At 41.0% G+C, this 21,016-nt stretch overlaps 1 protein-coding gene across 1 annotated transcript in view; it reads left to right on the top strand.

Moving 5' to 3' along the window:
• The window catches only part of LOC309792326 (uncharacterized protein C8orf89), a 41,876-nt gene extending 22,918 nt beyond the window's left edge, over positions 1-18,958 (top strand). The window contains exon 6 of the mRNA XM_082601872.1: positions 18,491-18,958. The gene's annotated coding sequence lies outside the window, so the exon portion shown is untranslated. The remainder of the gene's footprint in view (positions 1-18,490) is intronic.
• Positions 18,959-21,016: the final 2,058 nt, after the last annotated feature.

A 21,016-nucleotide genomic window follows, 5' to 3' on the forward strand; every position in this document is an offset into this window, starting at 1 on the left:
GGCTATTCTTCGTTGCGATGCGCGGGCTTTTCATTGTGGTGGCTTCTCTTGTTGCGGAGCACGGGCTCTAGGTGCGCGGGCTTCAGTAGTTGCAGCACATAGGCTCAGTAGTTGTGACACATGGGCTTAGTTGCTCCACGGCATGTGAAATCTTCCCATACCAGGGCTTGGACCCGTGTCCCCTGCATTGGCAGGCAGATTCTTAACCACTGTGCCACTAGGGAAGTCCCTGTGGGGTCATTTATTTATGCATCCTCGGGATCAAAGGATTAGAGGGCGATAGGGCTCAAAGCATAACTTGATCACATCTGGTAGAGAACCTTCAGATGCCAAGCATGAGTCTATATTTCCTCTGTTTCACAATGGAAGATTTTGACAATGAAAGTAAATTATTGCTTTTGTGATTGAGGAAGATTCATCCAGGTTTAATTTGTAGCCTAGATTGTAGTGGGAGGGGACTGGAGATAGGGAAACCAGTCAGGAGGTTTTTATAAAAATTGAGGTAAGAATCTCTCAGTAGAAAGGTAGAAATAGGAATGGGAAGGACAGATTAAGATAATTAGGACATCAAGGCAAAGGACTTAAGATCCTTTGATTAGATATAGGCTATCAGGAGAGGAAGGATCAAAACCAGCTTATTTCTGGTCTTAGACATAAGATTCTCAGGAGATGCTAGTTTGGGGGAAAATGAGGATGAGTGCAACTTTGGGTATATTCAGTTTAATGTGCCATCAGGACATCCACAGAGAGATGCCAAGCAGGTAGTTGAAAGCAGATGTGTAGTTCCAGAAAAAGATTCTGACTAGAGTTAAAACTTTGAGAAACATTTGCATAACCAAGGCTGTGTTTTCCCCAATAAAAGAGTAGAGAGAGAAAAGAACCCAAATTTATAAGGGGTGAGAGGAAATAGGTAGAAGACAAATGAAGAAGGAGAAGGAGAAGGAAGAGAAGAAGAAGAAGAAGGAGAAGAAGAAAAATAAACTATCACAGATGTAGGAGAATGAACATATTCTATGTCCTTGCATGCTCTGTATTAGTGTATAAAATACACTATTAATGTGTGTTTATATGCATTGCATGATGCATTAGTTTCTAGGGAAATAACCAAGTAAACTTAAGTGGATGTGTTTTTGCCTACATCTGAATTTTGATTGAGAATGATTTAGATATTACCTGTACCTTTTCTATGTTCTGACCACCTCCTCCAAGTGTGGCCAATGATTTAAGAAATGAGAAGCAGGAGAAAAGGTTTTCTCAAACAAAAATTTGATGAACTTTTTAAAAAATTTATTTTAAAGTATAGTTGATTTACAGTGTTGTGTTAATTTCTACTGTACAGCAAAGTGATTCAGTTATGCATATATATACATTCTAAGAACACGGTACAATTTATGTCAGAAAATATTTTGTGGATAGGTACTTCTAAACACCTTTGATTATCAGATGGATTTCATTTATTGAGCTCCTACATGTACTCTAAACATTTAATATTTTTGTAAACGTTATGAAAACCCTAAAAAGTAGGTGATACTATTCCTATTTTATAAAATAAGTAGATCGAGGATTGTTTTATACTTGGTCTCCAGCTAGAAATAGGAGAACTAGAATTCTAACCTACTAGGATTTGAAGCCCATATACATAAAATCAGTAGAATAATAATTGTTTTAAAACTTAAACTTAGTTGATACAGCATGGTTTAATTACTTGAAATTTAGAGCAAGATAGTAAATACTTGCACAGAAAAAAATATCTCCTAGTATTGAGTTGAGTTCCTGACTTATGACACTAACACATCTTGGAGCATTTATACCAGTAGAGTAGAAAGACCCCTCCCCCATCTCCCCTATGAAAGAGTTCAACTGAAGCCAATTCAAGAAAGGAGTGGAATGTTTATTTCTTTTTAATAAGTGAGATATGCTAGCGATAATTAATCATCTTGGGATTGAACTTAACATGTTTTTCATTAAATCTTAAAAAAACAACAACCACCACACAGGCTCTACTTCCTTACATTGCATTTACTCTTTTTGTTCCTCATAAACTTTTTAGAAAAACCAACATGTATTTGGTACTCAGAAGGCTCACATCATCCCCAGTTGAGCACACCCAAGATTTAGACATAAGGATAAGATGCCAACTTCTGATATTGTAGCTACCGTGGATGTTAATTTTATGCTTGGGATGAAGACAATGTTGCCAGCATGACCCTTTTGCATTTGTGATTTGGAAATTCCTCCAGTGTAAGCAATATCAGTCACAATTTGGGGAAACTAGACCTTACAATAAATATTTAGGTTGGGAGAATAGAGTTCTGATTTTAGGATGAGAAAACAGTTCTTTACAAAGAATGATTACTTCAGTGAAGGACAAATCATTAGTCAATGATAGTTCCGAAGACATTTCCTGAGAAGACATTGTTCATCAAGCAACATTTTAATATGTAATTTAGACTCCTGAGTACATATGGTCACCATGAAGCAGATGCCATGTCTTAGATTAAGGAATGGGTGTGTTAATTAATATCTTGTGATTCTGATTCACAGTCTCTGTGAATTTGTTTGATGTGAATTGGTACACAGATCCTGATCATCCTGGGCAAATTAATGAAATGAGGGTTTTTTTTTACTAGAAAAATAACTTTAGTATTTTTGGGAAAATAGTATACATTTTTAGGAATGTCAGCAATGTAGAAAAGTACAAATAAAAAGTTTACAAAACACTTCAAATCTCACCCATTCATAAATAACATCAGGTAAACATCTTTCTCTGCATATATGCACATAGATACAGAAATACCTGTATTAAAACGGATCATTCTTTGCATCGTATGTTTAAATAAAGTTAATTTTACTCTTGTAAAAGAAGTAAGTGAAACTGAAGTCAATGCTAAAATCCAAATGTTATTAATTTAAAAATATTTTATAATATAGGTCTAGATCTTCTTTCCTAAAAGAGGTTTTTTTTTTTCCCCTAAAATATTCCTCTTCAAGAAACTTCTGGTTCTGGTCGAAAACATTTGTCAACTTAGAAAAACCTACCTAGTCTTCTAAAGATGAGTTTTTAAAGTTTCCAGATACTGCCTTTGTTGCAAGGGAAACTTAAGCATAAGTACTACACAGAGACCTTGGGACTTGAACTGCATTCTCCACTAGGGTTTGTCTCTGTTCCACTTAGTCACTCACACTTATAAAGGGTCTTCTATGGGACAATAAGTCACCGCACGCAAAGATAATTAACCCCTTTGCAGAACCAGCAAATCTTTATAACATTAATAAAGTGAACAAAATGTTGAGACAGAAAGAGAGAGAGATTCTTCTGTAAGGTTTTTCAAAGTTAAGTGTGCATCCAGATCTGGAGAGCTTGTTAAAATACAGATTCTTATAGGTCTGGGGTGGGTTTGAGAATTTGCATTTCTAACAAGCTCCCGGGTGATGCTGATGCTCTGATCCACGGATCACACTTTGAGTAGCCTGCCTGAGAATCACCTGCACTTAGAGTTACCTGGTGCATTTTTGAGACACACCATAGTCCAGGCTGTACTCCCAGAGAATCTGATCTAGCTGGTTTGGGATGGCCACTGGACATGGGTAAGTTTTAAAATCTCCCCAGGGATCCTAATGTGCAACTAGGTCTGAGGATTACCATTGAAATGTTAAGAGATTATGAAAAATATCAAGAAGTTGAAATAACCTTTTTCCTTCTATTCAGAGCTTTATGGACACTATTACATTGTCTCCCGGCATGAGTTGTTGCTGTGGAGAAATCTGATTCTTCACCATTTTTTAATCCCTTGTAGATTATTTGCCGTTTCTGCCTGGATGTCTAAAGATTTTCTTGATTCTTGAAACTGAATCAGAGTATGACTCACTGTGTGTTGTCCTAGATCAAAATTTCCTGGAACGTAGTATGTTCTTTCAAAGCTGCATATTCCATTTTTTCTACATTTTGGGGAAATTTTTTCTTTCATTGTATCTTTGAATACTTACTCCTTCTGTCCCATATTTTTGACTTCTCTACTTCAGGAACAGCAAACATGCCTGAGATCATCTTTATCTGTTTTCAGTATCTGGCGAGTTGGAAAATAAGATTTGTCAATATTTTTCTATTTTCTTTCTGATTAATCTGTGGAATTCTTTTTTCTCCCCTAGCTGTGTTGGCTGTTGATGATTTTAGTGTTTCTTCTAGGTCACCTATTCTCCACTGTGCCTGGCAAGGTGAAGGTATTATTTTCCCATTTTATAGACAAACAAATTGTGATTTAATAACTTACCCAAGTTTCCACAGCTCACAGGTTCCAGAGCCCAGGTTTGAACCTGGGTTTACCTGAATCCCAGGTCCCTGCTTTCTCCATCACAGTACAACCCTCTTTGAAAATGTCATCTTGAATGTCCTTCCAATTCAAAAAGTGCTTGTGGGCAGGTCCCTGCCTGCCCTACTCAGACTCACCCATCGATAACATTTAATGGATGGGCCATTTGTGCTGGGTGCTAGATGAGGGCTGTGGGGACATTGTTGACTGTCGTTAATTCCTCCTTCCTCACGCCATGTAGGGCATGAAGCTTCAGAGTGACAGTCTAGCTTTCCCACCTCAGAAAATAAATAGAAATATTATAGAACCCTAAGGAATAATTTAAAATTTAAATAATCACTGGCATCTATATAGTGATTTATGGATTACAAAGCCCTTACACTCACACAATTTCATTAGCACCTTGGAAGATGACGATACACAGGGATGTTACATATGGATGATTTCTTGGATGAGGATAGCAGAGGGTTCCCTTGGTGCCACACGGTTACTGACAGGCAGCTCCACTGTACCTTGCCATCGGAAACACTTTCTAAATCTCCTTTAGGTCCATTGTAGACTCATATAATCAGCCATATAATTTCAAGTGCTTGACATTTATTTGTTTTTTCCATCTGGATTTTTCTCCTTTGAAAATAAGGGTGGACTGCCAATTGAAATTATGAACTGGCTCTTATTGGAATGGGTTTGGGGTGTTGAATAAATGACTGATGTCAGCAGACACCCCGAGTCAGAAGAAAGGTGAACTAAGACCTGCTTTAGAATAAATATTTGTGATTCCTCGAGCAGTTCTTCCCTCTTAATGTATGGCTTTTTCAGAATGCTTACGTTCTGTGTCCTGACTGATGCCTGTGTTTAAAGAAGTATAGAAATTGCCACCAGTGCCTGGTGATTCCATCAAACTATTCAGCTAAACATAGAAAATGTATAAGTTCACAGTTACAGTCATAATTTACCTTCCTCGGAATACAAGTTGCTACCTACATAAAATGGACATGTCAGGAGAAGAATGCTTTTGATTCATGGCGTGTTTTTCTTGTGTTAAATTTTTAATCTGAAACTAAAGAGATATCAGTCTGTCATTTTTCTACAACTCCACAAACCTGAGTATAAGCTGAGATAATGTGCTCATGAAGAGAAACCAAAATCCTATCTTCCAAAAAAATGAATCTGGTCAAATAAGGCCACCAGGGACCTTATCCTAAAATTGATAACTCTGAGGGATATGACAGACTTAAAGTCCATGCTTATGGAGCCGTGTTTTGGCAACAACAAAAAGATGTAAGAAAAGACGGAAGAAAAGAGAAGATATCTCTGGCGCATGTCAGGTCAATTTCATTTAATGCAAATGTATTTTAGCAGATTAAATACATTCACAAATTGATTTACACTTTAGAAGATTTGGCACATACACTTGAGACAATTATGGACGGCTATCCATCCCCCCACTACAGGTCTTGTTTGGACAGTCTTTCTGTGTGTGTGGTAAAATACACATAACATAAAGTTTACTATCTTAGCCATTTTTTTTTAGCACACATCTCGTCTCAATTTTATTAAGTTTAATATACATTAAATTTTCAATCCCATTCATTAAAACCATGCAGATTCAATGTATGCATTTCTACAACTAAAATTCCCTTCCTAGTGGATGGCAGAAAGAGGAAACACCAACATACTGATGATTCAGTATTTTTGGAAGGTTTTTTTTCTTTTTTAATATCTTTTTTTTATTAGAGTATAGTTGATTTACAATGTTGCGTTAGTTTCTGCTGTACAGCAAAGTGTATCAGTTATACATATACATATTTTAAGTGTTCAATTCAGTGGCATTAATACCCTGTCATCGACAATCTTGCATTCTCTTGGTTTTTTGTTTAGGACTGACTTCCTTTCTTCTCTCCTACTTCACTTCTCTCTTCTTGGCTTGACTCTGGCCATCCTAACCCATAGGCAAAAAATTCTGACACTTTGTACAAAAAGCAAAAAAAGAATGATCCACATGGCACCCCTGGCAGGATATCTAATCAAAACCTGACTTCAACAATGATGGAAATTGGTCTTAGAGAAAGAGTTGCAGGCTCTCAGGGCAATGCAGGCACTCTGATATGTGTACATAGACTGAATAGGGCTGAAAGCAGAGTCCTGGTCGTGCACTGCGGTGGGAACTCAACACACAGTGGCAAGATGTAGCCTCCGCTTTGGGAATGGAACCTTCCAAGAGAGGAATACAGGACACTCCTGTTACAATGTAGTTTGATCCCCTGAATTCCTGTGAAACCTGTTCAAGGAATCTTTTTTATAATTTGGTAAAATTAGAAGTCTACTCCTATACAACTTTAGCATAAGTTGTAGATGGCCTTGGGTGAGCATTTCCATCTAAGCGTAGGGTTTCCGCTTATTAGAGATTATTTAAATCAACTCGACAACCGCCAAGCTGACCATGTGCAAAGCACAGCAGAGGACATTTAAAGGGAAGTAGGATACAGCCCTTGCCTTCAAGGATTTTACACGCTAATGCAGATGGGTGAGCGTGGATAGCAGTGTGATAGGGTGGCATAAATGTTGTAAACGTAGGTAAATACACAGCACTGACTTTCTTTGAGACTTCACTGCTGGTATGGAGGGTATATGAAACCACTAAGTGAAATACAGTTATGAGGAAATCTTCAAGAAAAATGACTAATTAATCAATTTACTTCAATATGTATTGATCTCGCATGTATCAGGCCCTAAGTTAGTGACTGGAAATCCAAAGAAAAATGAGCACAGTCCCTGTCCTTGAGAGTCTGACACACAGGAAGGGGAAACTGACAGCCACTGACAACACAGTGTAAGGAGAAGCATCTGGTCCCCCTGGGTCTCTGCATCCCTTTCTTGGGTGGAACTTCTCAGGATCATTTGGACCCTGGAGCATCCTGATCACTGAAGTTGTTGTCCGGAGCAATGGGCCTAATCCTGCAGTGCTTGGGTCGGCAGGGGACAGAGGGGAAGGGAGCGGAGGGGGGGAAAGGGCAGTGCAGTGCAAGAAAGGGCAGAGGAAGGAAGATCCTCCGCCAGGAGTCCAGGTGTATCGCCACCTGCTGTCTCAGTGATGGCTCTGCTGTGGCTGAAACTGATAGCTGCCTCTTTAAGATGGAATAGTTAAAGCTTCAGCTGCCTGAGAACGTTTGTCAACCCTGCAGGTGAACTCATCTACCCCTTTCTACTTCTCGGCAAACCAAACCCTAGGGTGTGGCTATGGCCTGAAATAACTTCTGGTCCCTCCTGAGATCCAGCCCAGGGGCAGGGAGAGGGCCTTGGGGGCCAGACTGAAGCCCCACATGGCCGACTGGTTGCTGGGTGCCACATGTGTTGCTGTCAGAGCAGTTGGGGGATGTGCAGTATCCTGGACCTTAGACCTCCCAGCAACATGGTGAGTGAGCATCTTTGCCCAGCTGGATGGAGTTCTGAGAGTCACGTTAGAATACGGGTTAACCACGTGGCATCTGATGTCAGGCTGCCTGGGGTCAACTCCCCACTCTGAAACTTGCTAGCTGTTTAACTGTGGTCAGGTATCTTTGCCTCCCCAAGTGTCACCTGGAAAAGGGAGATGTAAAAAAAAAAAAAAAAAAATCCAGAATAAAAACAATACCTACTTCTTGGGGGTATTGGGAGAGTTAAATAACGTATATAAAGCTCCGAACCCCATGTCTGCCACTTGGTGTTTAATTATGTTATTTTAATCCTTGGGGATGGTTGCCACCTTGGAGTGTCAGGGGTGTTTGTGGAAACAGACGCCCTACGCGCACAGCACTGTAACCCGAGAAGGGCTGATCAGACGCCCTCCCCAATCTGGAAGGGGTTGAGTGGGATACAATTACCAATTCCTGATTTTCTTTTCAATCTTGGCAGAAAGGGTATAATTTTAATAAGATGAAAGGAGGCTTGCAGGTTCCTGACAACAAAGGAAATCACAGGCTACTGCTCTGTGTTCACACTGTCTCTGGATCATCTTAAGGAATCCACAGGGAAGGGAGACTCTGGTGCTCCCCGCTGAGACGTGGCTTGCCCTCTGGGGCTCAGGCAGGGGAGAGGAGCCCAACTTGAGTCCTCTTTTGATAACTGCTGATGGGAAGGTGGGGGGGGGGTGGTACAGGTGTGTAGGGGGAGACTTTTCTGAGCGTTCCTGAGCTCTCCTGCCAGGCTTGGGGCTCTGATTTCTTAAATGACCTGTTCACAATTGTGAACTCAGGGGAAAGTGAGTATGTCCCTAGCTCCGTGTTTGAAAGATAATAAGTAAATGCTCATATCAGAGTTTAAATGTTGATACATATTCTCTTAAATGAACTTTTACACTGGCCCCTTCTTTTTGCCTTCACTTGCCAAGTAAAGAACAGCAATATCCAACTCTTGTTACTATTTTGGTTCAAGAAAACAGCAGAGAATCTAGGATTCCTTCCCACACACCCCTTCTGGCAGCCCTCTAGTGGCTTTCTCCTCCTTACAGTGTTTTCATTTGTTTGTTTTTTTCCCTTTATTCACAGCCTTATTGCCCAGTGCTTAACCCTGATACAAGAAAGACACACATGACCAGTGCACTTGAAATTGCCAGTCACTGAGTGACTTACTATATTCTGCCTCTGTCTTGAAAACAACTTTTGCTGTCTCCTCCCTCACCCCCACTCCCCTAGTTGCCAAGGAAGTATTACTAGATGTCTGAGAACAGCAAACCATAAGAGTTGTTAGATTGCTAAGAAGAAGTGTGACGTCTCCTTGGAGACCTGTGAGCTGAGGATGGGTCCAAAGCAGGTGACGTTTAGAAGATGCGCAGATCAGTAACTACTGCTGTCGTCTGCCCTGTCGATGTCAGATGCTAAGTATTTAACCAACATTGTTTCATTTATTCCTCACAGCGGCCCAGTGAGTCAGGTATGATTGTTATTATTATTATCCCCATTTTTCAATGAGGCTTAGAGAGATCAGGTAACTTTCTTGAGGTCTCATAGCTGGTTAATGCTAGAACTAGTATTTGAACCCATGTCTGTCTTACACCAAAGCCCATGCTCTTAACCACTCCAGGATGCGAGACCCTTTGTGGGGTTACACTCTACTCAAGCAGCTTATAGTCTAGAATGATCTGGAATGCACGTCATTGTGTCTTGACGCTGTATCTTAACACATCATCACTATTTGTTTACCAAACAGAACAGATGTAGCATCTGATTTTGTCACATGAGGGAAGAGTGGCACTGGTAGACTCAGGTCCCAATATGATTGAGGCTCACTTTCCCCAAAGGCGGTCGCATGGAGACGTGAACAGTTACCCCGTAAGCACAAATGACAGGCTCAGCACGGTCCTACCAGATGAGGAAACAGCCTGGGGACAGGGGTGGACTGGGCATGCACTTTTACTGCAGAGGGCCTCTATTCTATCCCTGGTTGGGAAATAAAATCCCGCAAGCCACGTGGTGCAGCCACACACACACACAAAATTTGGTTTGTGAGTTGTTGCAGACAAATCCCAATATTTTTATCGAATGAAGAGTACTGTTTTCTCCAGGGGTGGCCAGGTTGCGGGCCCATAGCATGACGGAAGGGTGGGTTCCCCTAATTATTGCAGAAGGGAAAGCCAGACCCACAAGCAAACAATTCTAATCCTGAAGTCCAAGTGCAGAAATGGGAGTGTGTGTAAGGTTCTGTGAAGTTAGAAGGGCTAATTTTGCTTGTAAGACTTGGAGGAGAGTCTCAACTTTTGGAGGAGGTTTTGTGCATAGAGAAGAGAAGAAGAGGTCATGTCAAGGGAACAGTATATTCAACAGCTTGGAGGTCTGACCATGTGGGTCATTACTGCGGGCTAGTGAGTAATTTGTGACCAAGGCATGGGATGTGTATGGGGAGATGAGGAAGTTGGGGACCCCCCCATAAAAAGGGTTTATGACAAAGATATGCAGCAAGTCTCTTCGTGTTATAGTTTAAACACAACTTCATATCAGTAAAAGTAGGAAAGAAAGCACAGCAGTATAATGTTCATGACTGCTCTTTTTAGAAAAAGGTTTATCTTTCCAAATATTCAAGAACATAATAATTCCTTTGGGTCATGGTCAATTTCTGGACACTGAGCTCCCCATTCAAGCAGAACTCTAGAAAGTAGAGGGATCTTCTTTTTACAATTACATAGAGGCAAGACTGGTGATCATTTATAAGAAGGCTCTCTGGCAAATGGAGGTGGGACTCTTGAATATTTTCTTGATCTTGGGAGGAAAGAAATTAAAAAAAAACACTTCAAGATAAAATAGATAGGACAAAGAGTAAATCCACAGAAGATTTTGTTTCTTTACTGTTATCATTCAAATAACTTACATGAATTAGTATGTGCATGCAAAGAATCCACTGGAAAATTATTTCTAGCTATTTACAAGGTTGCTCTATTTCATAATTGTAAGCTTTCAAATGGACATTAATAATGAACTCCAAATGCCAGATGAAAAACTTAATGCATGTCATAAGTCATAGGGCTTCCAGTCCATTCCAGTCTTTATATCTGCTACTCAATGGTGACACTTAAGCAAATTAGAAACTACTGCAAAAAAAAAGGAAACTTAATTTGAGAATGCGCTTTGGGATAATACTAGAGTGGTTGAAAAAAACGGTGAAGGTTCTGGAACCCCTAGGACATCTCCTCACAGAGTTTGAGTGATTTGGTGCATCAATTTCAAGTTTGGTTCTCTGAGCCTCTCCCAGAGGATGAGTTCTGTCCAGTTCTGGCTCCTGACCCACTCAGAAAGGTCCTCAAAGAACGAACAAGTTTCTGGAATAAAAGAAAGACTGTTGGCAATTCAACCTTTCCTCTTTGATGATCACAACGAGAGGTAGAACACATACTCATAACAGAATGGCTTAATTTAAATGACAAGAGGGGATAATGAAACATAAATACGAAAACATAATTCCAAGGAGAGATGAAAATTAGCATCAATTCCCCACTTGGGCCCCTTCTGTGTTAACAGAGTCTGTACTGCCCAAGGAATCACAGGGCTGGCCATTATGTTGGAAAAGGAATTTATTATGAGCATAATGATGTGTGTTCTCAACCATTTTGCGGATTTTAGTTTTCAATGCCCCTCTTTCATGTTTCTTGAGTTTTTCTGGGACAAGATCTCTCCCTCCCACAGGACTACACATGGCCAAATTCATTTTACATTGGATGACAAATTGCATTTGAATTTGTAGGGTTGAAAGGTCAAGGCTGTTCTCTGTTAGTCAGCCAGGCTCCCTCCTGGTGTTTCAGTCATGAGACTGTGTTTGAAGGTCCTCTGAGCCGCTGCCTCCTCCAATCCTCATGAATACCTAATTCTGCCCTGACTTGTATTCCGAATTACTGACTCTACCCGCAGGAGGGGATCATGCCAGGGGACTGACAAAATAAACTGCAGCGGGCCCAGCTCCATATTATTCATCCTGGGGCAGTCAGTAGTCCACCATAACCCAGAATTTTGAAAAAGGTCCATTTTCTGAGCCCATGTCTTGCCCCAAGCCGTCAACCAGAGAACTCTCCGTGAGAATCAACCTCTTTGCCAGAGCTCTATACGTCCAAAACATTAATTAGCAGGGAATTCCCTGATGGTCCAGTGGTTAGGACTCTGTGCTTTCACCGTTCAATCCCTGGTCGGGGAACTAAGATGGTGCAACTGTAAAATGCATGAAGGATGTCTCTAATCTGAGTAGCCCGTGGGCCCACCAGCCTTTAGCACATACCTTTACCTAGTGGAGAAGGTTTTGTTGTGCTAAGTTGACATTAATTGGATTAAAAGTGACTGACCCCAAGGTGCGTGGAACTCCTATGAGGACTCTGGCATGTCTCCGCGTGTGCTATGTATAAACATCATTCTGCGTACATAGAAACGCACATGAAAACACACATCACTCAGACCGTGCTCATTTGAAATGTTGTGCCATTCACACAGATACGAGTTAGAATTTAATTTTGTACTCTCTGCAATAAAATGAGTTTTCATTGACCCTTAGTAGTATAACAGAGATTATAAGTAAAATACTCAGGAAAAATTTTTTTCCAAGTACTTATAAGCTCTAGCAGAAAGACAAACAACTGAAATGCTAATTCAAGTCATTTTTACATGGTCATTTAAGGAGATCCTTTCAAGATGTTTACTAGGTTATGTTAAGAGTTGTTTCGGGACTTCCCGGGCGGTCTGGTGGTTAAGACTCTGCACTTCCACTACAAGGGGCACAGGTTTGATCCCTGGTTGGGGAACTAAGAGCCTGTGTGCAGCGCAGTGCAGTGCCTGCCCCCACAAAAAAAAGAATAAATAAAGTGTCAAGAGGAAAAAACACGAACCTAGAATTCTATACCCCATGAAATTATTCTTCAAAAGTGAAGGGGAGATAAAGACCTTCTTAGACAAACAATGAGGGAAATTGTTGCCAGTAGATTTGCCTTGTAAGAAATATTAAAAGACGTTCTTGAGAGAGAAGGAGAACAGTATAGATCAGATACTTGGATCTACATAAAGAAAGGAAGAGCATCAGAGAAAGAATACGTGAAAGTAAAATAAGAAAAAAAACCTGTTTCTTCAACTAGTTATTCACCCCTTCTTTATCCTATGGCACAGAGTACGCTAAATTAAACAGGTTTTCAGAAATGTCTGTTGATAATTCTGTCTAACATTATGATAGTCATGTGTAGTTTAGTTAATAAATGTATATTAAAGTAATAAATATATAATAAAAAATTCCACAAACTTTTCCCTTCAATAAGTACTTAATAATAGCTATCATTTATTAAGCCCATATTTTATTAGGATGCTAAATGCTTTATATCCATCATCTTTTAAAATTTTTCACCAGCCCTGTGATGTAAGTATAGATATGATATTGCAGATGAAATTCAGAGAAGTTAAGTAACTCGCCTCAGCTCACACAGCAAGTGAGTGGCAGAGCTGGGATTCAAACATGAGTCCTCCTGATTCCAAACCCAGGACTTTTAATCACTATGATGTACCACATTCACGGTATGGTTAAACTTGTCCCCCGTGTGTCTGAATGGGTAGAATTTTTACTGACGGTATCTATGCCCCACAAGGCCTGGCCTCCATTCAGTCCTTTAGCAAACACTTGCCCTGCCCTCGTGGACCCTTTAGAATGAATGAAGAGCCAAGGTTAAAGTCAAAACAAAAGGTAATATCTACCATAGGAAAGACTTGGTAGCAAATTTATGAATCAGATTTTGATAATCAAGTGTGAAACAAACCCCCAGATCCTGCTTGCTTTTGTTGGAATATGAAAATATTGACTAAAAGACTTAGCAGTTATTGTTCATACTTTTGTAGAAGGCAGAAGACTTTAATTAAAGTGATAATGTGGAAAGTAGAAGTGCAAGCATCTTATTTATTCATTTTTTAAAGCGCACACTTTAGTTTTGTCAGAGTGAAAGAACCTAAACCTTTCCTTAAAAGGTTTCAGATTACCGATCCTAATAAATTCTTTTTAATTGATCTGAATCCGTCCTTTAGTCTTTAGATACATTCCATTTATAAAAATGTGAGAAATTCACTTCAATTCTTCACATATTTCTCGACCATCTACCTATACCTTTCTCTGAGATGGATGTTGGAGATACTTTTCTTTAGGGACCCATAGATAGCAAGTCGGGCAAATGTACATGCAATGAGTCTGGAATTGAAGTTTTTTTAAAAAATATAAATAAATTTATTTATTTTTGACTGCACTGGGTCTTCGTTGCTGCATGCTGGCTTTCTCTATTTGCAGCAAGCAGGGGCTACTCTTCGTTGCGGTGCGTGGGCTTCTCATTGCGGTGGCTTCTCTTTGTTGAGGAGCATGGGCTCTAGGCGCACGGGCTTCAGTAGTTGTGACATGCGAGCTCAGTAGTTGTGACTCACGGGCTCTAGAGCGCAGGCTCAGTAGTTGTGGTGCACGGGCTTATTTGCTCCATGGCATGTGGGATCTTCCCGGGCCAGGGCTCAAGCCCATGTCCCCTGCATTGGCAGGCGGATTCTTAACCACTGTGCCACCAGGAAAGTCCCTGGAATTGAAGTTTTTAAATGATGTTTATGAACATTATGACTCATGTAAAAACATTGGCCTGAGCACCGTCACACCAATATTTGGCTTCAGCAATAAGAGAATAATAATAAAATCATGAAGCACTTTCCTTCCTTCTGCTTGCTTGAGTTTGACTTACTTTTCTTTCTCTAGTTTCTTATGTAGTTGAAACTTACATTATTGACTTGAGATCTTTTTATTTTCTAATATAAGCATTTCGTGTTATAAATTTCCCTCTAAGAACTGCTTTAGTTGCGTCCCTCTAATTTTGGTATGTTACGGTTTCTTTTTCACCTTATTGAAAATATTTTCTAATATCTCTTGTGAATTCTTCTTTTAACCAAGGATTATTTAGGAGGATGTTGTTTAATAGGAAGTATTGAGTGATTTTTCTAGCTGTGCTTGTGTTATTGATTTCTAGTTTTAACCTACTGTGGTCAGAGAACAGACTTTTTGTGTGATTTTAATTTTTAAAAATCATGGAGGCTTTTTTTATGACTCAGAATGTGGTCTATCCTGGCGATGTTTCATAAGCATGTCAAGTGAATGTGTATTCAGCAGCTGTTGGATAAAGTGTTCCCTAAATGTCAATTAGGTCAATTTGTTTAATAGCGTTGGTTACTATAGCTTATTGATTTCCTGTCTACTTGTCTATCAATTATTGAGAGAGAAGTACCAAAATTTCCAATTATAATTGTATATTTATCTATTTTTTTTGTTCAGGCAGTTTATGCTTTCACATATTTCAAAGCTCTGTTAGGTGCATGCACATGGAGGATCATTACAACTTTTTGATGAATTGACAGCTTCATCATTATGCAATGTCTCCCTTTATCATTGGTAATATTCCTTTTTTTCTGAAATCCACATTGTCTGATATTAATGTACCCACTTATGCTTTATTTTGAGTAGTAATTTCATGGCATATCTTTTCTCTATCTTTTCACTTTGAACCAGTTTTGTGTTTCCCTATTTTGGGGTTCTGATGGACAACATTATACTTGGGTCTTGTTGTTTTTTTTTTTAATTAATTTATTTTTTATTTATTTATTTTTGGCTGCATTGGATCTTCATTGCTGCCCATGGGCTTTCTCTGTTTGCGGCGAGCAGGGGCTACTCTTCGTTGTGGTGCGCGGGCTTCTCATCGCGGTGGCTTCTCTTGTGGAGCACAGGCTCTAGGCGTGCGAGCTTCAGTAGTTGTGGCTCACAGGCTCAGTAGTTGTGGCTCGTGGGCTCTAGAGAGCAGGCTCAGTAGTTGTGACCCACAGGCTTCATTGCTCTGAGGCATGTGGGACCTTCCTGGACCAGGGCTCGAACCCGTGTCCCCTGCCTTGGCAGGTGGATTGTTAACCACTGTGCCACCAGGGAAGTCCACTGGGTCTTGTTTTTTAATCGAGTCTGAGAGTCTTAGCCTTTTACTTGGGCTTTAGCTACACCTGTACCACTAAGAGGGTCTCCCTCTGGTCTCTTGCTCTTTCTCCAATCTTTCTCATCAGCACTGGCTACAGGCCAGTGGTAAAGAGCTTGCAAGTGCAGAGTTCTCTTGCATCTGGTGATCCTACCTATTCCAAACTGATCAGCTAGCCCACACTGGCTTTTAAGAATATGTCAAAATGTTAGATAATTTCTTTCTACCCACTTATATGGCAACCACCTCTTCCTTCCTTGCCCAAAACAATATTTGTATCCTTACAGTTGCCTTGTGACCTCAACTCCTTGATGTGTTCAAGAAAATTATAATTTTATAGGTTATCTGCCATTTTCTCATTGCTGGGGAAGCTATGTTCTCTTGCACCCTAAGCGGAAGCAGAAGCTTCCTGGAGGGTTTTAAGCAGCCAAGTGATATTATTTGATATACATTTTTTTTTCTTTTCTTTGCGGAACGCGGGCCTCTCACTGCTGTGGCCTCTCCCATTGCAGAGCACAGGCTCCGGATGCGCAGGCTCAGCGGCCATGGCTCATGGGCCCAGCTGCTCCGCGGCATGTGGGATCTTCCCGGACCGGGGCACGAACCCGTGTCCCCTGCATCGGCAGGCGGACTCTCAACCACTGCGCCACCAGGGAAGCCCTGATTTACATTTTAAAAAGCTCTCTCTGGCTGCTTTGTGGAGAATGCATTTTAGGATGGGTAGGAGTGGAAGTGGGGAGACCATTGAGTAGCTAACAGAGCAGTTTAATCACGAGAGAACGGTGACCTGGACGAGGCCGGTGCCGGAGGGGAAAGAGGGGTTTGGGACATATTTTAGAAGTAAACTAAGAGGATTTGATGATGGACTGAATGAGGAGGGGGAAGACTCAAGGATGACTCTTAGGCTTAGTTTGAGCAAAGGAATGAATGTTGGTTGGGGCCACTTACTGATAGGAAAACAGACCTGGGGGCAAATCGAGTTCTGTGTTGGAGATGTGAAGTCCTCGATCAAGTAGAGGTATCAAGTCAGAAGTTGGATCCTCAAGTCCAGAGCTCAGAGGAGAGTTCTGGGCTGACAACTTACCTGTGAGAGTTAACAGTGTGGAAATGATCTTTAAAGTCCTGGGACTGGACGAGGTTACCCAGGGAAAGGAGATGATAGAAAAGGTCACCCGTTTGACATAGGATGGAGGAGGGAGCATAAAGGAGACAGAGGAGCAGTGGCCAAGGACACAGAGGAGAGACTTTAATAATCCCTTGAAGGAAGATTTTAATCTAGACTTGGTAGGAATCCATAAGTCACAAAACACTGTATTTCATTCAAGAGAAACTTGAGATAGTACAACTCTATTTTAACTCTTTTGATTATTAGGTAAATAAGACTGCCAATTGCTTCTGGAATCTTGTGCCTAAGATCTTTCATTGATCCCAGGCAGGAGTCTGCCACTGCTGGGAGGGATGGGGACGCTCAATAACAAGGTTTATTGTAGTTCCACGCATGGGTAGCTTAGCGAAACTTTATTAACCTTGGCAGATATGTGCACATATCAGAGGCTTGATCGTCCTCTTTAAATTTTTCCCTCTCCTTTTTCTCCCTCTGAGGCAGATGCTCCTGGCCTGTTGGGTCCTGGCTGCATCACACAGATTCCTTTCTTGGTCTTTGCATGTGTTATTGTGAAATTTAATGCTTCTTCAGAGGAGACATGCTCTATTAAGTAAGAGAAATGTGGCTAAAGGAACATAATAATGAGGCTGATTAGATGTTTTTATTAGTGGTGACCTTTCTACTTAACCCTGAGAATGTGTTGTTTTGGGTTTTAAAATACATCATAGGGACTTCCCTGGTGGTGCAGTGGTTAAGAATCCACCTGCCAATGCAGGGGACATGGATTCGAGCCCTGGTCCGGACAGATCCCACATGCCGTGGAGCAACTAAGCCCGTGCACCACAACTACTGAGCCTGCGCTCTAGAGCCCACGTGCCACAACTACTGAGCCCGCATGCCTAGAGCCCGTGCTCCGCAACAAGAGAAGCCACCACAGTGAGAAGCCTGTGCACTGCAATGAAGACTAGCCCCTGCTCACCGCAGCTAGAGAAAGCATGAGCACAGCAACGAAGACCCAACGCAGCCAAAAATAAAGAAATAAACAAACAAATAAACAAATAAATAAATACATTTATTTTTAAAAAATCATAAATCTCACATTTCCTTCATTTGCCCCCTGAATCACATACAGACTTGCACTATGTAACAGGGTTTAGAAGGAAAAAAATTAGTGTGAGTATGGGTTTTTTTTCAGGCAGTTGAGAATAATATTATGCCCCTCGCAAACCTTCTGATTGAGAGAATGATGAGAAAAGCTGGATGGAGGAGGGTGAGTTTTTGTCTGAGAGCACCAAACACCATCACTTCTACTTCTGTTTCCCAGCAACTATAAAAGACCACCGTTTCAATACACACCTAGTGTACTGCAGTCTAATCCAGGCACCTGTCAATAAACACTTTAGAAATGAATTCTGTTGGACTACAGGGATAGTCCAAGTGATCATTTTTCCCTCCCTGAAGACATAGAAATTTGAAATTCACCTTGATCTTTATCCTTCCCCTAGGTATTTAGAATGTAATGTTTTTCAATTATTTTTGGTTAGTTTGAGTATCTTTGTCATCTTGTGCCATCTTAAGGACCTTGGTTCTCTCTGCTAATTCCAGGGAATGGACAACCACGCCAGCCTGATGATGGGCGGCATCCACACCAGCAGTTAATTTCCCAAGATGGCTCTTCTTCTCCCTGCTCTGTCCTTCCATTCCTGCCCAGGAAGGGGAACCAGTGATGCACCCCGTGGGAATGTAGCACAGGCTGTGGAACCACACTGGGAGGCATTTTCCATTTTCTACAGAATCGAGATGCTTCACTTATTCTTTTGTGTATTGCCTCTCTTAGTATTTTATTTTATTTGTTTTGGTTTATTTGGTGTTTTTCTTTTTTTCTTAATCTCGGAGAGAAGTATGAATAATTAAAGCAAACTCTGATCACTAGCAAAGTTTTATCATTTGGCTCTGCTTCTAGGAGTGTTGGCTGAAATCGGAATTTACAAGAAAAAATGTTTTGGTGTTTATGGAACTCAGCTGTCCCTGTTGGTGGGGACGGGGAAGGGTGGGGAGGGCAATTCCCTGCTCCATCTCTTAGAAGCTCCTTGAGTTTGGCTTGAACGTTGTGGAAATCTATTGCTCTCCCCAACGGTGTGCAAATTCCCGGGGAGGTGGAAGAAAGGGAATCTTCTGGCTCCCCATTCCTGCTTCTCCTGACCTGGTTCAAGTTGAGGGTCATCTTGCCATCTGCAAGTGTTACTTTTGTTCTGTGCTGTGACAAGCCAGACATGGAACTTAGCCCCTTTCTTTGGTTCACACACATGCACACACACAAAACCACTTGAACGAGACGTGTGGGTGAGTTGCTGGCTGAATGTGTTTGATTGGCGTGGAGATAGACTTCAGGGCAGCACAACTTCACATTTAATATTAGACATCCTGTTTGAATTAGTCAGGATTCTCCAGAAAAACAGAACCAATAGAATGTATGTGTGCAAGGATGCGTGTGTGTGTGTGGAGAGAGAGATAAAGATAGAGATTGATCTATATATCTATAATCTATAATCTATCTATCTGGAGATTGATTTTAAGGAATTGACTCGTGATTATGGAGACTGGTAAGTCCTAAGTCTGCAGTTTGAGTCTGACGGCTGACAGACGGGAGACCAAAGAAAGAGCAATTCAAGTCCAAAGGCCACCTGCTGGCAGAATTTCCTCTTGTTGGGGTGTGTCGGGGGAGGACGTGTCAGTCTTTTGTTCTAGTCAGATCTTCAACTGATTGAATGAGACCCACCCACATTATGGTGGGCAATCTGCCTTCCTTAAAATTTAGTCCACTGATTTAAATGTTAATCTACCCAAAACACCATCACAGAGACATCCAGAATAATGTTTGACCACATATTTGGGAACCTCATGGCTCAGCCAAGTTGACACACAAAATTAACGGCCACCCTAGTTTTCAAAACTCTTTTTCTACTGCAAAAAGCTGCTTAATAACCCAGTCTCTCTGCCCACCCCAAATGCCTGCTAATTTATAACCCTGTGAAGTTTGGCCACTTCTCTTACTTGGTTGAATCTTCAGGGTCTCATTTTCCATGCCCAAATGGCTTATCAATGTGTTTAGAGTACTGGGGCCAGATGTTAAGATGACCATTTCCCCCACTCTGTTACATCTATAAAACTGCTGTTGATGTAATGGAAATTTAAAAATCTTTCAGGATGTCCTGTTTTAAAAAAACTGAACAATCACTTGCATTTTAAAAACCTATAATAACATAGTATAAAAGGACTTATTGTAAAGAGTCTATGAAAAAGGAGAATTCCCTTATGCATTTAAAACATGATTGTATATAAAGTTTGGTTTCACTGCAATCTCTCAAGACACACTGATAATGAAACACCAGGCACAACTGGGACTTCCCTGGTGGCACAGTGGTTAAGAATCCACCTGCCAATGCAGGGGACGTGGGTTTGAGCCCTGGTCTGGGAAGATCCCACGGAGCAACTAAGCCCGTGCGCCACAACTGCTGAGCCTGCGCTCTAGAGCCTGTGAGCCACAACTACCGAAGCCCGCGCACTGAGTCCATGCTCTGCAACAGGAGAAGCCACCACAACGAGAAGCCTGTGCACCGCAATGAAGAGTAGCCCCTGCTCGCTGCAACTAGAGAAAGTCCATGCGCAGCAACGAAGACCCAACGCAGCCAAGATAAATAAATAAGTTTATTAAAAAACGCCACAAAAAGCAGGTACAACTAAAGTTTGCCTTTTATCAAGCAAGAGTTCATGGTGTGTGGCCAGAAAGCTGGAGTCTCCTCCTGTACTTCGCGTTTACACTGGGTCAGTTCTGTCTCATTCCCACAGCTAAAAATACCTCACTCCTGGCCAACCCTAGAGTGGCTGGAGACACTAACTACTTAGAGGCAGAGATGTTTTTTCCTATGATTTTATTTTTAATTATTAGTGCTCACATGTACTTATTAAAATGATAACAGCTAATATTTTTGGACACCTGCAGTGGGCCAGGGCCATGCATTAAGCACAGTATATGCTTTATCTCACTCAATTTTTACAAGTCACTCTTTTTAAAAAATTTTACTTTATTGAAGTATGGTTTATTTACAATGTTGTGTTAATTGCTACTGT

This window comes from Mesoplodon mirus (assembly GCF_964341445.2).
Source record: "Mesoplodon mirus genome assembly, chromosome: 16".
NCBI lineage: Eukaryota > Metazoa > Chordata > Mammalia > Artiodactyla > Ziphiidae > Mesoplodon > Mesoplodon mirus.